The sequence below is a fragment of the Carassius gibelio genome, chromosome B17 (assembly GCF_023724105.1).
Source record: "Carassius gibelio isolate Cgi1373 ecotype wild population from Czech Republic chromosome B17, carGib1.2-hapl.c, whole genome shotgun sequence".
NCBI classification, from domain to species: Eukaryota; Metazoa; Chordata; class Actinopteri; order Cypriniformes; family Cyprinidae; genus Carassius; species Carassius gibelio.
The window spans coordinates 6,449,359-6,456,298 of NC_068412.1; the positions used below are offsets into that span (position 1 = coordinate 6,449,359).

The 6,940-nt window shown below is 38.1% G+C and overlaps 1 long non-coding RNA gene across 1 annotated transcript; it reads left to right on the forward strand.

Moving 5' to 3' along the window:
• Positions 1-1,574: 1,574 nt before the first annotated feature.
• LOC127975782 (uncharacterized) lies at positions 1,575-4,743 on the forward strand. The gene is made up of 2 exons (XR_008157622.1): positions 1,575-3,280; positions 3,440-4,743. It is a non-coding gene; the product is annotated as an uncharacterized LOC127975782 (long non-coding RNA).
• The last annotated feature ends 2,197 nt before the right edge of the window (positions 4,744-6,940 follow it).

The following is a 6,940-nucleotide window of genomic DNA, read 5'->3' on the forward strand; positions in this document are numbered from 1 at the left end:
GGAAAACCTGGCCCAGAGCATTGCTTCAGCCTCCAGTCCCGATGTGGGGGAGCGCGGTTGGCAGTGCTTTGATATTGCGCCTCCCTATACGAGGAGCCAGTACACTGAGAGGGCTGCTCCCACCCAGCAGCCCCTTCAGTATATATAACTTCTCAAAGTGAGATAAATGTCATTATATTCCTCAGAATTTAATGCAATCAAACAATCAGATGAGTAAACATAGACTGACTTGTAATACAATTCATATCGAAAGTTATATATCTGACCTCTCATAGTCAGGTAAACACTGAATTTAATTCCTCAGAAGTAAATGCAGCTAAACAACCAGACAAGTATACACGGTCCGGTGTGGTAAGATTCAGATCAAGAATCAAAAAAATATATATCTAACTTCTCATAGTCAGATAAATCCCTCATTTAATTCCTCAATATTAAATGGAGCCAAACAAGCGGTCTGGCTTGTGATACAATTCATATCTAACTTCTCATAGTCAGATAAAGTAAACATGGTTTGGTTTGGTAAGATTCACATCAAAACTGATGTAATACTGTGGAAGATTTTTATTAGTAAGATTTTAATCAATCCAAAATAATCAATGTGAATCTAGCCATTTTTGTTGCTAGTTGTTTTTCCATTATAATCCTATAGGAAATGGATAAAGGAATATGCTTACGTGCAGGAATGTACAGGGCTAATGAATAACATATGGTTAGACATACATTAAGGACCTCCCCTCCCTAGGGACTTAGGTAAAGTGTAATCTAAAGGAAAAGTTTTACCATGTGGAACCGCCCTGTATAGGGTATATAATGAGATGCAACCTAGCATTCGACAGAACTTCTTGCAACAAGCTCTCGACTTTGTTTTGCTTAAAATAAAGTCTTTTCTTCTGAGAGAAAAATCCCTGACTGAGTTTGATCCTTGGGAGAACCGGCAAAATACACCACAGATTTGGCGACCCCGGCAGGACCTGGAAAGGAGCAGAGTGGACGACTGCTTTTGAGCTGACTGATGAGCAACACACACACAGTGGTGGCCACCATAGAATAAGGTAAGCATTTTTGCTTATATAATTAGTGTGTGTTGTTGACTGGTCAGCTCTGAGTGGTAAGGACACTTAAAATCTGCTCTTCCAAATTTAGAAAAATAATATGATATCTAAATTGAAAAAGGGGTTTTACTCCAGAAGAAATAACTGCATGCAAATATTTGGGTTATTAATGGGAAGGCCTTGAAAGGCAATCTCGATTTAAGACAAATATGGTGTAGGCAGAAAGACATGGCATGCTGTGGTCTGTGTTTATTGGATAGCTGTGCCAGGTAGGACAGTGATAAACGGATAAGCAGATTAGTTAAGGAATCGCGAGGAAAAGTCCCATGGATACCGCTTTGAGAATGTATAAGTGAAATTCTCGAAGGACTGAATAGATGGGCCCTTAAGGACGCTCTAGGTAGAGCGAGCTCTAGGAAGAGCTGTGTTTTGTTGTGTGAATGTATCTGTGTCCGGACTGAATGAATGTGTGAACAAAGAAATTCCGTGTTGGGTAGGTAAAAGTTGCGCTCCATTCTTGGACCGTCACTTCAGGGTGGCTGGGTGGAGTTGGACGCAACTAGTATCCACTTGAGAGGGATGAATGTATTATGAGCCTTGATAATAAAAGGACAATTAATGTGTGATTATCCCTTAGATAAAGGGAAAAAGTATGCAAGAATAAGCACTCTGGCTCAATAAAGAGTGTAGCAAGTGTGAATGGGTTTAGGAAAATAGCATCAATAAAGTTTGAACCAAGATCTATAAAAGATTTTTGCATTTAGGATGTCTGTGTGAAAGGGGAGAACATTTTCTGAGCCCAGTGTAGTGGGAGTGAGAACAAAGGAGGACGTTTCCACAGTAAAGTTGTATTACATGGGGGGAGCAAGAGGTGCTCTCCCCTCCTGGACCATCACTTGGGAGTAATCAGGTTACAGAGACTGGTGTTGAGAAAGGAATGCAGGAGCCCTAAAACAATAAAGTCAACTGAAGGAAGGTTGTTTTAGAGAAAAATAAATACAAATGTTCCAAGAAATGGACTAATATAGAGAGGGCAGATATGGTGGAATATAGATATAATGATAAATTAATTAAAATAAGATATGCATTTATTATTGAACAACTTTTATTAATAGATGAATTTAAAAGATGCACGTGCTTAAAACTTTTTTAATACGTGAAGACATCTAAAATTTGTTTCTTGTTATCCCTGGGACAGTATGAAGTTAATCCATTACAGAGTTTCAGAGATTGGGCTTGTGTAAATGTAAAAATAAAAGAAATAACTTGTGCAATGTGGAATGAAAGCAAGATTGGGTGACCAAGTTAATAGACATTTTGATTCAAAAGCTATAGGCATTTTACAATAGGAAGGGAACTAGTTGCTTAGAGAATTAAATTTAATTATTTTATTTACAATAATAGGAATTATTTTATGTTGGTTAGGAAACATTAATTCACAAATACCAGATTATTCTGAATCATGTATGCAAATTTAGAAGAAAAATGATGATTGAAGTTCTTATTTTACCATATGCATGTCATGCTGTTATAAAAAAAGGTTTATTTTATTTTATTGCAGTATATTTAGATAATAATGGTAGCTGATTTCTGCATTTTGCAAAGAAGAAAAAATGCTTGCTATTTTCCTGCAATGAAGAACTTGCTTAACTAACAAAGAATAAGAGAACTGCTGTTTTCAACCAGATTTTTTATTAAGGGACCACTGAAAGAAGAGGTTGAAAACTGAAAATAAGAAAAAGAGCTGACTGCTCAGAAACAATTTGGTCAGAAGTTACATAGGTACATTTGATTAATGCAGTCTCCGAGTGTTAAACTTTCAGATGACTTCTGGAACAGTGCCTTGACAAAGGAAAGCAATGAAATGGAGTCTGTCGAGGAATGGCAAAGCAGCAAACACAGCAGCAGAGAGAAGAAGAGGGAGGGGCTGATGGATGTTCCCCTCCCCTCTTGAAAGAGAAGAACACACTTCAGCAAGGAGAAGACTGAATCAAAGCAGGAAAAGGTGAATCTTTCACTTGAGACTTTTCCTGAGGGTGAAAAGAACATTATGAAATGCAAAACTCTGGCAGAAAGCAACCAGAAGCCAGACTGAGAAGAATCAGAGAAACAACGGAGACCGTACACCACAACATCAGGTCTTTGAGTGCCATCACAGACTGACGACCCAGTACAACAGCCCAGGCTGATGATCTAACCAGAAGGACTTCCATCCCTTCAGTGCACAGGTGCTGCATATTCAATGAACACACAGAGACTGCTTCAAATTTAAATTATTTTATTTCATTATTTTATTTACTATGTTTTAATCTTGATTATTCACTGGTCTCACAGCACTTCCTTAAATTCTGTGTTTTAACTAACTTTCTCAATCTGCTTTTCAATAGGTTCCAGTCCAGCCTCATGTCTTAAAGAAAAAATAATAACTTTGACAGACAGAAGTGAGTACTTGACTCACCAATCAGATAAACATGGAGCTGGATTTGGCATAGTAAGACTGTTTCATTAACCAACTAGGGGGAAATGCACAACTAAATACTTGACAACAATGCTGAGCGCTTTGGGAAAGAAGAGAATAAATAAATAAATAAAAAAGGGTATCCTGATGAACAATAGGAAAAATTTATATGGTTGAAAAAATAGAAATATTGGTCACTCCATTTTGTTTTAAGGTAATTTTCTAAGGTAAAACTGAATAAAATAATAATGAATAAAAGATTATTCCAAAGATCCAAAATCATGAAATCACATATACTGTCATCACTGGGGATAACCAGATGGAAATGTTGATGGCCATGGATCCAAGATATGCAGAGATCTCCAATCCTCTTCTCAGAGTCGCTCATGAGCAATAACAAAAAAGTATTTGACTAAACTTTAAATTAGACAAACACATGACATTTGAGAAATGATAATTGGCTCTCTCAAATGCTCAATGCCTAGGCCTAATATTCTAAACAAATTCATCTAGGAGATTTTGGAAAAAGGAAAAAAAAAAAAAAAAAAAAAGGGGGAGTGAAAGTGTGTGAAAAAGTATGAATGATGGTGTAGTATGGCATGAAAGAGAGTGTCTGACGAGACACTGAGGCAATTCAATCAATTTGCCCAAACAGCTGTATACAAATATGAATGTGGGCCCACAGGGCAAATTTATGCCCAGACAAATAATGACCATGGATGTATTTGGTTAAGTTTCCTGGTCAGTATCTAGGTCCTTGTTGTGGCAGAAAGAAAAACAGTGCCACACATGCGCAGCGTATAACATGGGAAGGCAGAGCAAAGCACGCCTGCTCTGTCCACCCCACATTTAACATTCTTTTCAGCATATCATGATGGAGCTGATTGTGTCAAAAGGATGAAATATTATCTTTCTGACTGTTAAAATAAATGCAGTGGGTTGAGTGTTTTCCAGGTCAAAAGGCCTATGCTACTGAGCAACATAGGCCTAGATAAATTATCCAGTGATATAGTGGAACTCAGTTTACAAAATAAAAAGATAACTAAATAAGCAAATTGTTGAGAATAAAAATGAAAGGAATTAAAAAATAGTAAAGACAGCACAGGAATTGTGAAAACTCAAAAAGGGGCCAAGACAGCCCTCAACCCACATTACATTTCCACAGGTCACACCAAGAAGGACGACTGGCAAGATGAACAAATTAGCATGCTTGATAACACTAACAAAAAATTCTTAAGTTTTCCATTTACAGGTGACAGCAGTTCCAGTAAGGCCAAGGAATGCTTCGCCCCATCAAAGAGAACCAGTGAGGGTGCAGAAATGATCTCGAGAGCCTTGCATGAATCAGAAAAACGGTTACAGAGTGACACCTGAGTTCACATCTCTAACCTTAAAATACCCCAACCAGCTTCAACAACTCCACACAGCATGAAGTGAGGGATGAAGGGCGTGCTAGTAACGACCCACCCTTGCCAACGAGGGAAAGACCATTGCAACGACTCGCAAAGAGTCTCCCTGGTGAAGATGGAATGAGAGAATGATGGGACTGCTACTGAGATCAAAATACTTGGGTGCAGATATGAGCCAACAAATAGAAAAGAAAAGGTGGAAAGAGAATTTTAAGTAATGGTAGATGAAGAATTTGAAGGTTATGAGAAGGGAAATATGGATGTAGGAAGATTTGAAGGGAAAATAGAGCAATTTGATGCAACAAATAGAATGAAAGGAGCAAAATAGAAAAGCTCAAGATTTGTGAATTGAAGAAGGAAAAGTATGTTTGGGGAAAATGCTGTATTTATAGAAGGGAGCATTTAATGAAGAACTGATCAAATTGAAAAGGCTAAGAATGGTGATAAAGAAAATGTTGGAAAAGATAATAAAATGTAAGACTGGTTTGATTTACAATTAGGAACATGTGGAGCATAGTTTATAATTAAATAGGGAAAGTTTTTAGGAATGGCATTAATGACAGGAGATTTACTCTTTTACTGTATACTTCCTATATTGAGGTCACTAGTCAAAGCCACAGTTAAGCAAATTAAATTCAAAGATATCAAAATAATGGGAAATTGATACATAAGGTATCTAAGCTGAAGATCAACTCTTATAATCTTGTGATATTCAATGTGTGATGTGATTTGTATTTGTATGTGTATGTATTTTTACGCCTTTTATACAAAACTGTGATAACCAGGCAAATGCTGAACCAATTGCACATTCATGCTTTTAACAATGTCTACTATTAAAGAGGGGTTAGGGAGACTGGATCTTTTACTCACTCCTTGTCAAATTAGGAGAGAGATGTTTGGTCCAGTAGTCCCTCAGAGTGGAATTTCATAATCTAGTCACTGGGGATAATACAATGTGACTTATTTAGTCACTAGGTAGTGTAACTAATATGACTGGATTATGGAGTAGCACTCTGGATAAGAATAATCAAATGTGAGACTTATTAAGTCTCAAAGGGGAGAATATGTGGAAGATTTTTATTAGTAAGATTTTAATCAATCCAAAATAATCAATGTGAATCTAGCCATTTTTGTTGCTAGTTGTTTTTCCATTATAATCCTATAGGAAATGGATAAAGGAATATGCTTACGTGCAGGAATGTACAGGGCTAATGAATAACATATGGTTAGACATACATTAAGGACCTCCCCTCCCTAGGGACTTAGGTAAAGTGTAATCTAAAGGAAAAGTTTTACCATGAGGAACCGCCCTGTATAGGGTATATAATGAGATGCAACCTAGCATTCGACAGAACTTCTTGCAACAAGCTCTCGACTTTGTTTTGCTTAAAATAAAGTCTTTTCTTCTGAGAGAAAAATCCCTGACTGAGTTTGATCCTTGGGAGAACCGGCAAAATACACCACAATACATGCATTGCCTCGGCAGCACGCAAGCCTTAGTCACACAAACAATATTAATCTCCTCTGAGATAAATAGCTGCAGCTGCAAGTTCAAAGTCAGAGGCGGAAGGAACCAGAACGCGGGCTTCCGTAGACTGTAGATATAGGGAACACGGGTGGAGATAGTAAAAGTGGTCTCCATCCCGTCCCCAGATATGCAAGCACAATCAGTCCCCTTATTTTTCCAGAGAGCTGACTGCGCGAGCTGCGCTCCTCATTAATGCTGCTCGTTATAATATTTAGGCATAATATGCTTGTGAAACTGATGCTTGTGCAACTGATGTCTGTGAAACAAATTAATATGCAGCCGTTACACGGGGGGGAAGGACTGCAGCTTGAGCTTCCGAACAAAGAGATTGGGCAGATCTGGCAGGTGAGGTAGGAGATGCCAAAGTCTGCACAAGAGCACCAGCCATTCATCTGGCACAGCCAGTCAGACAGAAGGCCCAGCTCAAGCCTGCTGCCCAGGGTGCAAGTCTTTTCTGTGGCAGAGACATGTGGAAGTGAATCAGCAATTAGCA